The sequence below is a fragment of the Tenrec ecaudatus genome, chromosome 12, assembly GCF_050624435.1.
Source record: "Tenrec ecaudatus isolate mTenEca1 chromosome 12, mTenEca1.hap1, whole genome shotgun sequence".
NCBI lineage: Eukaryota > Metazoa > Chordata > Mammalia > Afrosoricida > Tenrecidae > Tenrec > Tenrec ecaudatus.
Genome location: NC_134541.1, coordinates 141,566,647 through 141,580,154, shown reverse-complemented (window position 1 = coordinate 141,580,154; position 13,508 = coordinate 141,566,647). Strand labels below are relative to the sequence as shown.

Sequence of the window (13,508 nt, the reverse complement as noted above, 5' to 3'; positions counted from 1 at the left end):
GGCGAGAAGTCCAGGCCAAGAACCTGACGTGCCTTTCTGAACAGTCTCCTCTTCTGTTTCAGAACACAGATTTGCCACAGAAATAATACAGTCCTGTCTGGGGAGCTGTCAACCTGACTGATGCATCACAAGGAAGAATTTCAGTTTCTGACTGGTGTGAACCATATTCATTCACCTGACTCCAAATTCCCTAATGGTTTTGCTGCTTTTATTTAGAGAGGGCATTGATTTGACTTCAAGAAGCTCGAGCTACAAAATGGTGAGTAGTAAAGAGACCTAGGGTAGTTACATAGAGAACGTTTAGATAGGAATTGTTGGAACACTATGCCCTAAGACCTGAGGTTCCCCCACAAGATAAGGCCTAACAGTGGCAGGAGACAAGGAACTGAGCTTTGTGAAGCAGTCTACTGCTATCAAATACATCTGTGGTTTCAAGCACTGTATGACTGTGATGATCTTTCTTATGTGACTTGGGGCTGGTTACATAAGGTATCAGCATCCCAATTTGGGCCTTGGTTTGTTGTGATGGGCAACAGAACTTCCTGAGCAGAGTCTGGATATGAAGCTCTACCAGAGGACATGAATGATCAGGAGTCACCCTTGCTCCATCACTGCTTTTACTTGTATTCCCTTCAAGCAGTGAAACATTTCCTAGAAAGTTCTACAAATGGTAGATAAAGCTCTTACACTCTTTAGAGACTAGTTCACTCAAGGTCTTCTGGAAGGCATTAGTCTGATGACAATATGTCCAGTTGTTTGATATGTGGGAATTCCCTATGCATTATTTTTATTGATTGATGGTAATGGTTGGTGATGATGACTCTTTGTACAACAGAAGGAAATCATTCCCTGTCTTGCACTAGCTACACAATGACTGACATCATTAACCCTTTTCTGGTGCTATTGTTAAAATACAGCCATTGAAGGCGGTTCTTTTTTTCCCTTCTTTTAAAACCGGTCATGTCCTTTCCTCTGGGTGATTCCATACCTTTAACATTCCCTATGTCTGGGGGAAGATATCTCACCATCACTGATTTTTAATAGCATTTGCCCTGTACTTCTAAGAGACCAAAAAATAAAACAAAAAAATTCAAATTCACTGCCATAAAAGCAATTCCAACTCCTGGCAGCCTTGAAAGAGAGGGCAGAAGTTTCCCTGTGGGTTTTTCACGCTGTAACTGTGTATGGGAATTGAAAGCCTCCTTCTCTGAAATGGCTGGATGTTTCAAACGAGGGACTGAGCAGTTAGCAGCCATATGTGACACAAGTGTCCCTCCCCGGATTTACATTCTCTCTTTCTCACTGTCAGTGAAAAAAAATGCATCGAGGGTGATGAAAATATCACGGCCCGAGCCAAGATCTTCTTAGTCCCAAAGTGACATCTGTGATTTCAGCACTTTAAATAGGACCTTTACAGAGTCTTGCCCATAAAATATGTGTTTTGATTTCTTGAGAGCTGTTTCCAAGGTTACTGATTATGGATCCAAGTAAAATATAAATCTTTACTTGAAATTATGCACAAACTATTAGAATGTTGCTTATTGGTTCAGTTGTGAGGCTCTTTATTTTCTTTATGGTGTGTTGATATCAATACTGAATGCTATAATTTTTTATCTTCATTAGTAATCTCTTCATATTCTCTTCACTTTCAGCAATAAAGATCTGTGGTTATTAATGTGATTGTCTCTCATCTTGATACTATGTTCTCCATGTCTGTGTTTTAAGTTTATTTGTAAAATAAATAAATACATACAGTATCTTTGCTGATTTTAAATTACACAACATCTTGTTGGTCTGTTTGAATAGCTTCCTCTTTTCCTCTGCTATAAGGATTTCCATGTAAGCACAGTAAGAAACCCAACATTTTTTTTATTTAATAAATCTTTTTATTAGGGCTCATACAACTCTTATCATAATCCATACATACATCAATTGAACAAAGCACCCTTATACATTCGTTGCACTCGTCATTCTCGAAATTCGCCTTCCACTTGGGTTCCTGGAATCAGCTCAGTTTCCTTTTGTTTTTTCCCCTCCCCAAGAAACCCCACACTTTCATGGCATTATCTTACTGAATGTTGTGTGAGAGCCGTCTGATATCATCACAAATTTCAGAGGTTCTCCATTCCAGAAGTTCTTCTCAATACATCTTGAATTTCTGGCAGTTGAGTTGGTTGAGAATTGCAGCTCTTTTTGAATTATTTTCAGCAGAATTTAACATTTGTGTTATAAAAATATTGTTTGAAAATTTAACATTCTATTAGGTTTCTCTTTTTCGGAATGCACATCATTATGACTATCCCCCAATCTGTGAACAAATACTTGTTATCCAAATTTGGAAGCATAGACCATTTCCCTGTGTTTGTTTAAACATATTAATTGATATTCAGTCAATTATTGGAGCCTGTTTATCCTTAATATGTCACAGCGTATTTGAATTATATGTTCAATTTATTCAGATATGCTATCTTATGAAATTGATGATGAGAGGCAACAAACAACCAAGTTGTCAATCTTTTTAGTATTTCTTAATTGTTAGTATATCAATATCCACTTGTTTTTTAAAAATAGATTTTGTTTGTTGCTATGGGAGGTGTTGACCACCCCACCCCCCACAAACACACACACACACACACAAGAAGTGGTTATGTGGAATATTGTTTTGTAGTAGAGCGTTTCTGAGTATCATAAACTCTTTAATAAGTAGATGGCAATCGAAAAGTCCCAGTGGGAAGCGAGGAGTGTCTAAGGCCATCATATTGGAGAAGTGAATATCGATAGTTAGAGAAGGACATTAATGGCTTAACCCAATGTTCGACCTTATAGAACACACAGCCATGTGTCAAATTCATATGAAATGGAAGTTCCTCAGGATCATGAGCCTCATATTTCTTTTCACACATATTCCAATGCTTAGTGCTCCAATGAAACCGATTGTGTGGGCTCTTTCAGGACGCGGTGGCTGTTGAGGATGTGACTGTGGATTTTACCCCAGAAGAGTGGGCACTGCTGGATGTTTTTCAGAAACAGCTCTACAGAGCGGTGATGGTGGAGACCTTCACAAACCTAGCTGTAGTCGGTATGAATAGCTTCATTATTTCAAACTAATTCATTACTTACCAAATACACATGGTGATTTTCCCAGTCACTGGGCTAAGGGATAGGAACACCTGGTTAAATGAGACAATTAAGTTCCTTTTCTCTCTGGAGCAGTTATGTTCTAGGCTTCTCATAATTAAACGTCTATATGTATTACAGTCTGTCCCTACCCTGTCACTTTGTCACATTGTCAAAACATGCATGTTGTTATTCTGGAGGCTACCCAGCGAGTATTTCAATTCCTACCAGCCTGACCCATGGTGAGCAGGTGTCTGTTGAACTTCCAAACTACCAGTGAACAGATTAGTAATATGGAACAGGTGTTCCACTTCTGGAGTATAAACCATTGACAAACATATGAATCACAATGGAGTATTATCTGATGTAGTGACCTCTGAAGACCCCTGTGGTTAAAAGATATTCAAAGCATCAACTTTCTTCCCCAGAGCAGGGCATCACTATCAAACTGTTAGTGTTGCTTTTAGCAGCACCATGTGTACCGCCGATGACACCAGCGCTTTAGTGTGTTGATTCAATGTATGAGAAAATTTGGTTATTTTGCAAATAATTCACATCTGCCTGTTTCCAGAGACCTTGAAAATCAAAGTATCAAATCAGTTTTAGGAAAATAATCTGCACAGATACCTGTATGTCTTTCTGTTTTCCTTTTAGACATAACAATAGCACCTATGTTCTTAAAGGGGAAAATATTGTTTCCATCTTTAATGTTACACCTGTGTTGGGTCCACTACTTTTTGAATTTGATCTTGTAGTTATAAGTTTTATAGACTTACTGTTTTTGTTAATCTTCACGGATGAGTTTACCTGTCAAAACATTGAAACAACAAAATATTTCTTGCCTAACATCTACCCCTTGTCTGTGTTTAATGCTTTTCATTTTTGTTTCATATTGTGGACTTCAACTTACATAACTGTTCCTGTTTCTCAAATGTCAATGATTTAGAAAAACTACCCACTGAAGATGTGATGGCAAGATTGTTGAAAAACGATGCCAGTGACTCCATATTACAAGGAATCTGTGAGCTTCATGTCCATGAGAAGCAGGGTAACAACCGGAACCCGCCTTTGAGGTGAGTGTCATTTGCTTGAGAGAGAGCAGTGCTCCGGGACAAAGTTTGAAGTGCTTTTTACGTTACAAAGTACATGTATGAGCAGGTACCCCCCAAACCGGATTTTTTTTTCCAAAGCTATATATTCAATTTTTTAACAAAATAACCTTATCACCTTCACTTAAATACACTTAAATACATTTTTTCAAATCTGCAATTCCATTCTTGGAAACATTTTCTAAACTCATTTGAATGACTGACAGCACCTCCCTACCTCATTTATTTCTTCACCTCTTCTACATTGTTAAATCACTGTCCTTTCATGTTCCTTTTTATTCATGGAAACAAAAAGAAGTTGCACATAGAGATGTCAGGTGAGTAAGGTGTGTAGCGCAAGAGAAGAATGCTGTACTTTGACAAAAAATGGAGCACTGAGATGGCTGCGTAAGCATTGTCGTGGTGGGAAAACCAGTTCAGGCCTTTTCGGTCGCACACTGTTACACAACCTTTTCAGAACCTCTAAATAGAAAGTTTGATGAGCAGTCTGACCTAGTGCACTATGAGTCCACAGTTTTGTCTGTTTGGCAGGTTGGCAGATGTCCAGAATGAGGTTGGTCATCAATCGACATTTCACCTTTTTGGAGATGAGAAAACCACTCACACACTTAATTTTTTCCACATAGCACGGCCCTTGTACCTGTGCTCAGCGTCACCACAGTTTCTACGACGTTTTCCCAAGAACCACAATTCCATGGCCACACACTGTTTTCTTATATCGACCATTACAAAAAGCGAAGTTTACAGTGCTTTCATAACAAAATTCACTGTGACCAGAGAGAACATTCCCAGGTGTCATCACTGGGTGCACTAACTCAGAGAGCAAGTTGCTCGATGCTCTCCTAGTGGGAAACAGGCCTACTATCAAAGCTTGGCCCAGCCGAGTTTTTCCCCTTCTGGTGGGGTAACCCCTTGTATAAGGAATGAAACTAAAGCAAGTATTTTGGCATTTTAAGTACCTATATACTTGAGTGTAAGCCGAGTTTTTCAGCACATTTTTAATGCACTTTTTGTGGTAAAATTAGGTGCCTTGGATATTTGGGTCAGTTTATACTAGAGTATATGTGGTATAGATGATTCAGCACTCAGGTAATAATGCAAAATGTGTCAATTAAGAACCTCCCAATAACTGGGGGAAAACTTCTTTGGTCATCTTATAGGTAAGTCACTATGAGCTGAAATTATATAATAACACATCTTTCCACATATATGTAGAGATATGTTGTTATATATAAATATGTATATATGTAAAGACCTGTTGTTATATACATCAACCTATGTGCATGATCAACACATGAGCTACACGTATTCACCCACTGTTGTTTCATCCATTTGAAAGTTTACTGACAAAGCAGTAAACAGTGGAATGCTGCATAGGATGTTTTTGTTTGTTTGTTTTATCCATGTCATAGTATGGATCTCCTTTATTTCTCTTCTGCATAGGATTTTTTGAGGATGTGAATCTTTATGGAATATCACCGAAATCACATTCCTGGAGAACAGCTTTGTTTGTTCTGGCAGTACCATCACTTAGCAGCCCCACATCTAATTCACGTAGTGCACTGGTTGCTCATTGGCCTGCTAACCAAAAGGTCGGAAGTCATTCCTGTCGTTCCATGGGAGAATGGCAAGGCCTTCTACTTTCTTAAGAAGAGTTACAGTCTTGAAAGTTACAGTCTCAGAAAACAACAGGGGCATTTCTACATGGCCCTGTAGGGTAGATATCAGAATCATAGGGAATTGTGAGACATAGAGTTGAGGCATCAGAAAGGTCATGAAAAAATAGAATTTTTCCACAAACATTTTGAGGCCCAAATCATGTGTTTGTAGATGGATGTAAATCTATGTTTGTATACTATGTATATGTACACACCAAAACACAATCCTGGTGGTGAATCATATTAAGCACTAGGCTGCTAACTAAAAGCAAATTGATTCTACCACATCAGCTACAACTTATGAGAAATATGATACTGGTATTAAAGATACTTCTATTTTTTCTTATAGGGTCACTAGGAGTAGAGTAATTCTATCACAGTTTATATCTAGATCTATATTTGAATGTACTGTATAAATATATGCATAATACATAATGTTATGTAGGCATATGTATATCCTGTGTATATATATATTAATCTGTTTAAGCCAATTATGGCTCAAGAAATGCCACTCAATTAAAACTGTCAACACTTACCTTAATAGTAGAGTAAAAACATGTTGTTGCAGATCTATATGTCTGTGTGTCTACCTGTAATAATATCTGATAACAATATTACCATTATATATTTTTAATTGATGTGAATGATACTTTGAATATCGAAAATATATTTTTCTTACATCCAGTTATATAATGTCTCCACACTTTATTAACTCAGTGACAATAACAGTTGCATTGCGCTCAGAATTTAAAATTTATGCTTTGTTAGATAATTGAGCAGGAAAACTATGTTTACACTCAATTGTAATGATAAAGTGTTTATTTTTTAAATGTTTTTTTAAAACCCTATTTTTAACTGCTTTTTTAAACAGAAGATATCTTCCAGTGACATGCTGGGCAGGATATGAGGGATATTCTGCGGAGGTCTCCAGCCCAATTTCAATTCCTCCTGCATTAAAAAGACCAGGATGCTTATATCCCATGGAATGTTTTCAGTATGGAAAATCATCTGAGACTCTTTCTACACTGGACTATCATGAGCAACGTCACACTCAATGCAATACTGACCAGTTTAAGAAGCATGAAGGAAAGAATATGCAAACCTCAGTAGAACGCCGAACAGGAAACCAATGCTATGCATATAAAAGATGTGGTAGAAAAAGTGATCCTTCGACACTCACAGATGATATGGGAATCTCCAAAGGAACTAAGTCTTATGTATGCAAACACTGTGGGAAGGCTTTTACGCAAGACACACACCTCACTCAACATATGAGAATTCACAGAGGAGAGCGGCTCTATGACTGTAAGGAATGTGAGAGAACTTTTTTTGACTCTTCTGCCCTTAAACGGCATATGAGAATTCACAGTGGAGAGAGGCCCTATGAATGTTTTCAGTGTGAGAAAACTTTTACTACATCCTCACACCTCAAATTACATCTGAGAATTCACAGTGGAGAGAGTCCTTATGAATGTCAGGAATGTGAGAGAACTTTTACTCAATCTGCAATGCTCACTGGACATATGAGAATTCACAGTGGAGAGAGGCCCTATGAATGTCAGGAGTGTGAGAGAACGTTTACTACATCCTCACACCTCACTACACACCGGAGAGTTCACAGTGGAGAGGGGCCTTATGAATGTCAGGAGTGTGAGAGAACGTTTGCGCAGTCTTCTGCCCTCACTCAACATCTGAGAATTCACAGTGGGGAGCGGACCTATGAATGTCAGGAGTGTGAGAGAACGTTTACTACATCCTCACACCTCACTCGACATCTGAGAATTCACAGTGGAGAGAGGCCCTATGAATGTCAGGAGTGTGAGAGAACGTTTACTACATCCTCACACCTCACTAAACACCGGAGAGTTCACAGTGGGGAGAGGCCCTATGAATGTCAGGAGTGTGAGAGAACGTTTACACAGTCTTCAGTCCTCACTCAACACAGGAGAATTCACAGTGGGGAGAGGCCTTATGAATGTCAGGAGTGTGAGAGAACGTTTACTACATCCTCAAACCTCACGCGACATATGAGAGGTCACAGTGGAGAGAGGCCTTATGAATGTAAGGAGTGTGGGAGGACTTTTACTCGATCCTCACACCTCACTAAACACATGAGAGTGCACAGTGGAAAGAGACCTAGTGAAGGTGGGAATTAATAGTCACTTCTCATGTCTCACTAAACCTAGGAACTCAGAGTGTTAGAAGACTTATGACTCTAAGGAATGCGATGACAGACTTAGTAAATGGTCAAACTTTGCTGTGCACATGAGACCCACAGTTCAGAGAAGTCTAAGGAATTATATAAGTTATATCATTAGTAATGTACTGTGTTTTTTAATCTCCACTCGATTTTCTGATCTGATTTCTTTATGCTCTATATTTTTAAAATCTTTTTATTGGGGGCTCTTCAGCTCATAACATTCCATGCACCATTTGTATTGAGCATATTTGTACATAGTTGCCATAATTGTTTCCAAAGCATTTTCTACTTGAGCCCTTGGTATAAGCTCTTTTTTCCCCCATCCTCATGAATCCTTGATCAAGTATATATTATTTTGTATCTTACACTGTAGTCCTCTCCTTTCACCCACATTTTTGTTATTCTACTGTTTTCCAGCATTTTTAATAAAGATGTTATTGAAAAGTCTTACCACTTTTTTGCTGAACATACAATCTTTTATATGCATTAATCCTTAAGAGGTATATGACTGCCATATGGGACGTGTATTTATAAGAATGTGTCAACTTCTTTTTAAGGACTCATGGCAGTCTGTGATTGGGGACCAAGTCCTGGAAAATCAGATGCTTGAAATGAACTCTGGGTACCTAAGAGTATTTTGATTAAAAAATTTTTATTTTTAGTAAAAACCATAAATTGCCTACCACCCAGAGAATGCAGAATGTGATGTAGCAGCCAGTCTCAGTGGTTTTTCAACCCTCAGCTTGGCAGATATATCTCTTGATTTTCCCCCTGATTAGAAGCCCCCCCCAAAACTCAGACCTCCATTCCTATTGCCCATATCCACTATAAGACCCTTGTTTGAGGAGGGATAGCATGGCAGGGCACAGAATCCTGAGAGCTCTCCACTATTTCCCATGTGACACTCAGTCTTTTAAAACAGGGAGCCAGAGGATCACCAAATCAAGGGCCCTTTGTTATGAACACTAACATGGATCTGCTGGGCTCTCCCTATGTTATACAGTGAGTTGATAAGTGATCCCAGTCGATTACAAGATGTACTCTTCATATCCCCCCATATACACTACCTCCAGTCCTGCTCCCCTTTTCTCAGGCACACTATAACATAAATGAACAAGGGCTAGCACACCCCTTAAAATACCCTTTTCCAATTTATAGAAAGCCACTTATGATTAATACCATCAGATAAACCCTACTTGAGCTCAAATCTCCTATTAGTAACTCCCACCAATCCCTATAACTTTTTCCTGAGCTATAGATAATAGAATTTCCTGCTCCTACTTGATCCTCTAACCCAAACAGCCAAACCATTCCCCTCTACAAAACCAAGAACACAGCACACCATCCACAGCTCTGGAGCACAGTGACAAGCAAACAACAGTCAACTGCAGTAACCACAAAAAAGGATAAACAAAAGCCAACAACTGAAGATTACCCAAACCCAATGAAATATACAGAAAAAGAAGCCATTAACCAGAAAGAGAATACAGGAGAATGTTGGTTAGGAACATACAAGAGATTTGGGGATAAATCTTGAGATAGAAATTGAGATACTAAGAACCTCACATACAAAAGAAACCCAGAATTTTAAAAAATGAGATATAAAAATATGTTACAAAGACTGACTAATAAAGTGGAGAAGGAAAATTCAAATCAGTGAACTTGGCAACCATGCAGATGTCAGCAAATGAGCTAAAGAATTAAACACAAACTATCTGAAGAAAGCCTAAGGATGATGTGGGACACCACGAAGGGAAATAATTTACATCTCATTGGACTACCGTAACAAGAAGAATAAACAAGACTACAGATCAAATAAAAACAGAACCCGTGGAAAAAAATTTCCCCAGTATTAGAAGCAAGAGGGTAACTATCCAGAAAGTACATCCCCCAAACGAAACCCCAAATCATCAAGACATTTATTAGTCAACTTATGCAAAATTCTCTCAAGGAACGGGAGAGTATCTTGGTAATTAAAAAATGACAGTCTCCAACAAAGGTAAACAAGAATAACCTCTGACTTCGCCTTAGAAATCATACCATAAAGAAAAAATGGAAAAACAAATGGAACATTGAAAGACAAAAAAATTTCATCCAGGAATCCTATATTCACAAAGCTATTCAACAAATTTGAAGGAAAAATAAAATTATAATCAAAGAAGGAAATATTTAGAGCATTTGTGTTTTTTTTAAAAAAACATCAAAAAGTATTACCCAGATCTCTGTGGTCAGAAAAGAAATGCTACAGCACACAGCATGTCAGCGTTACAGGGTGTGAGTGAAGAGGGATGTGAGAGGGCAGCAACGTGACCACGTAGAAGAACTGCAGGAAAACACAAAACAAAACGAGGGAGATGCTGTCAGCCCTCCAAACAGATGAGTTTAAAAACTGATTACAAGGATGAAATTGCAAATTTGGCAAATGTATTAAGTGAAATTGGGAGTACTTTGAAAGTGATAAGGTTGTTTGGTAAAACCATTTAAATGCATAACATTGAAAAATTATTCTGTTTTTGTGTGTCTGTACCAGCTTGTATGTGGGAGTCTTGAAGGACAGTTTGGTGGAGGGGTCGTTACATCAGGTAGGATCAGATTTTTTACAGATGGGGAGGGGAGGATGACCACCCAATGGTTGCCCTGCAATTGTATGACGATATCCCTCTGGACTGGCAGACATTCCTACCAGGGTGATGAAGGATATTGATGAGAAAATCAAGTCAGGAAGTGCAGAAGGGAACATGCACACCTTGGAGAAGTCAAGTAATGCCTGTTGGTAGAAAATGAGAGAAGACTAATTTTTTAGCAGGGGAAAAATGACTAACAACTCTTTTAAGGACACAGAAGGAGGACCATGCTCCTAATATATCACATTGCTCCAAGTTTCTGTACATCCCCTGGGGCCCCAAGCCATGTGTCATAGAACATCAAGACATTGAACCCTGGAACTTCAAGGGGCATTACACACTCCAGAGACCATCCCAGAGGGATGAGATATGGAAACGACACTAGGTGAACAAAGGGTTACCTCAAACACACCTGAAATCTGGGAACTTAAGACTGAAACGACATATTGTGCGAGGAAGCAGAAGACTTCTATAGCAAGAGGATTGAACTGTCGACAGGCAGACTAACAGTGACTTACTAATTGAATGTCCTACTTGCTGTATGAAGATGTGTATTCTTCTGGCAGATGTGTGTCAGCTATTGTCCATGACATATCAAGGAACCCGCTTCACAGCACATGAGGTAGGGCAATTGACCCATGCCTACGGAATCCACTGGTCGTAACATATTCCTCATCCTGAAGCAGGTGGCTTGATAGTATGAGGGGGTGACCTTCCAAAGACACAATTATGGCACCAACTAGGTGGCAATATTCTCCAGCAGGCTATATATACTGTAAACCAGTGTGCTGTGTCTCCAATATCCAGGATTCATGGGTCCAGGAGCTGACAGGTGGAAGGCGAATGGCACCACTCACTGTTACTCCTGGTGATCCACTTGCAGTATTTTTTGCTTCCTGTCCTAATAACTATATTCTTCAGGCCTGGAGGCCCTACTTCCAAAAAAAGGAACACTCCCAGCTAAGAATGCCTCCTGGCCATTTTGGAATCCTTTTGCTTTTGGATCAACAAGTAAAGAAGGTTGTCACTGTATTGAGTTGTGTGATGGCTTCTGATTACCAAGGGGGAGTTGCATTGGTGATAAATAATGGAGGTAAAGCGGAATTGTGAGGTACTGACCTCCACAGCCGAATGAGTCCTAAGGGGAGGTTGTGTAAGTGAAAGGTAAATAAACATCAGACAAGGCATGTAAGGGCTCACCCTTCCAATGGCAGGATCAAGAGAGAGGTAATGTAGTCTTTAATACAGAGGTTCTCAACCTGTGGGCCACGACCCCTTTGGGGATAGAACGACCCTTTCACAAGGGCTGCCTAAGAACATCAGAAGACATATTTCTGATGGTCTTAAGAACCAAGACACAGCTCCTCTATCCATCTCTAGGCAAGTACCCACCGTGAAGACTGTTACCCATGCTACACTGTGCTTCAAGACAAAATTTCATTTATTTGTAATTAGAAATAAATACTTCACAATACATAATTAATATATTGTTTTCATGATTAATCACTGTGCTTTAATTATGTTCAATTTGTAACAATAAAAATATACCCTGCATACCAGATATTTACAATTCATCACAGTAGCAAAATGACAGTGATGAAGTAGCAACGAAAATAATGTTATGGTTGGGGGTCACCACCACATGAGGAACTGTATGAAAGGGTCACGGCATTAGGAAGGTTGAGAACCACTGAGCTAGTAGGCTTATATAATCTTGTAAGAAGATATGAATGGAGTTTAGCCTCTCAATCAGGTCGCACAGCTTGATGACCTCCTTTGGAGGTGAAACCAGGGTAAGTGGCTCTCTGGAGGCCAGCTCCTTTCTCCCCCTGTTGGTCAAACCAGTGCTCTGTCTGATCTAGCTGTCCTTCCTCATGTGTGCTGTGCAGTGCTCTGCTCTACCTCACTGTGCCAATCTGTGGACCACAGTGGACCCAGTAGCTGGGCTATGCTATTCCATGCTGTCGCACCCACCCTCATCGCTGTGTTTTCTGCCTGTGGGCTGACTCCTCTTATCTTGCCAGCACTCCAGATGCCGCACCTCCAGCCAGCCACCTTGCATCACTCCACTGTGAGGCTCCACCATGACCTGCTTCCCCCACACAGTGTTACCGGCCTCTGCTAGACCTTGATATCTAATCGTCCTAGTTGAAAGGACATTCAACTGACCCATGAAAGTGAGTTGGACTGAGCTCTCTGTTCTACTGTGTGCACTAATTTGCTGTCTTATTACTTTTTGCTACATAAAGTTATATATACAGTGGTGATGGTTAGGTGCCCTAACCACACACACACACACGTAATCATATATATGTATGTATTATATATAATGGTAACTGTCCTGGTTCTGCCTCTAGAGATCTCTACCTAATATAGTGGTGGAGTAATTTGGAAAATTGTATCAACAATGGTTGTACAACATGGAATGATTCAGAGAAGATTAGCATGGCCCTTGTGCAAGGATGACACACAAATTCATGAAGCATTCCGTATTTTTATGAGTCTACAATAAAATGATTTAAAAAATCATAATCAATGACAATGAATAATACATGGAGAAATTGTTGAATTGGAGAATGTTTTGTCTATTTTTGCCACAATTAAAAATAATTACAAGAAGAAAATGTTCTAGAATTGATTGTGGTGATGATTGAATTATTGATTTGTAAGACATGTGGATGAAGTGCCAAATAAAACTATTCAAATATATTTTGGAAAATACAAGCTCAATTCGAAAGGACAGAGTATTTAAAGTTTACATATTAAACTATCACAGGACACCTCTTGATACCTGGAGGAA

The 13,508-nt window shown here is 39.2% G+C and overlaps 1 long non-coding RNA gene and 1 other non-coding gene across 2 annotated transcripts in view; both read left to right on the top strand.

Annotated features, from left to right (window-relative positions):
• The window catches only part of LOC142422176 (uncharacterized), a 35,932-nt gene extending 22,638 nt beyond the window's left edge, over positions 1-13,294 (top strand). The window contains exons 2-5 of the long non-coding RNA XR_012779060.1: positions 63-259; positions 2,953-3,079; positions 4,064-4,190; positions 6,756-13,294. This is a non-coding gene — a long non-coding RNA (uncharacterized LOC142422176). The remainder of the gene's footprint in view (positions 1-62; positions 260-2,952; positions 3,080-4,063; positions 4,191-6,755) is intronic.
• On the top strand, positions 13,104-13,205 carry LOC142423551 (U6 spliceosomal RNA). The gene has a single exon (XR_012779181.1). It is a non-coding gene; the product is annotated as a U6 spliceosomal RNA (small nuclear RNA).
• Positions 13,295-13,508: the final 214 nt, after the last annotated feature.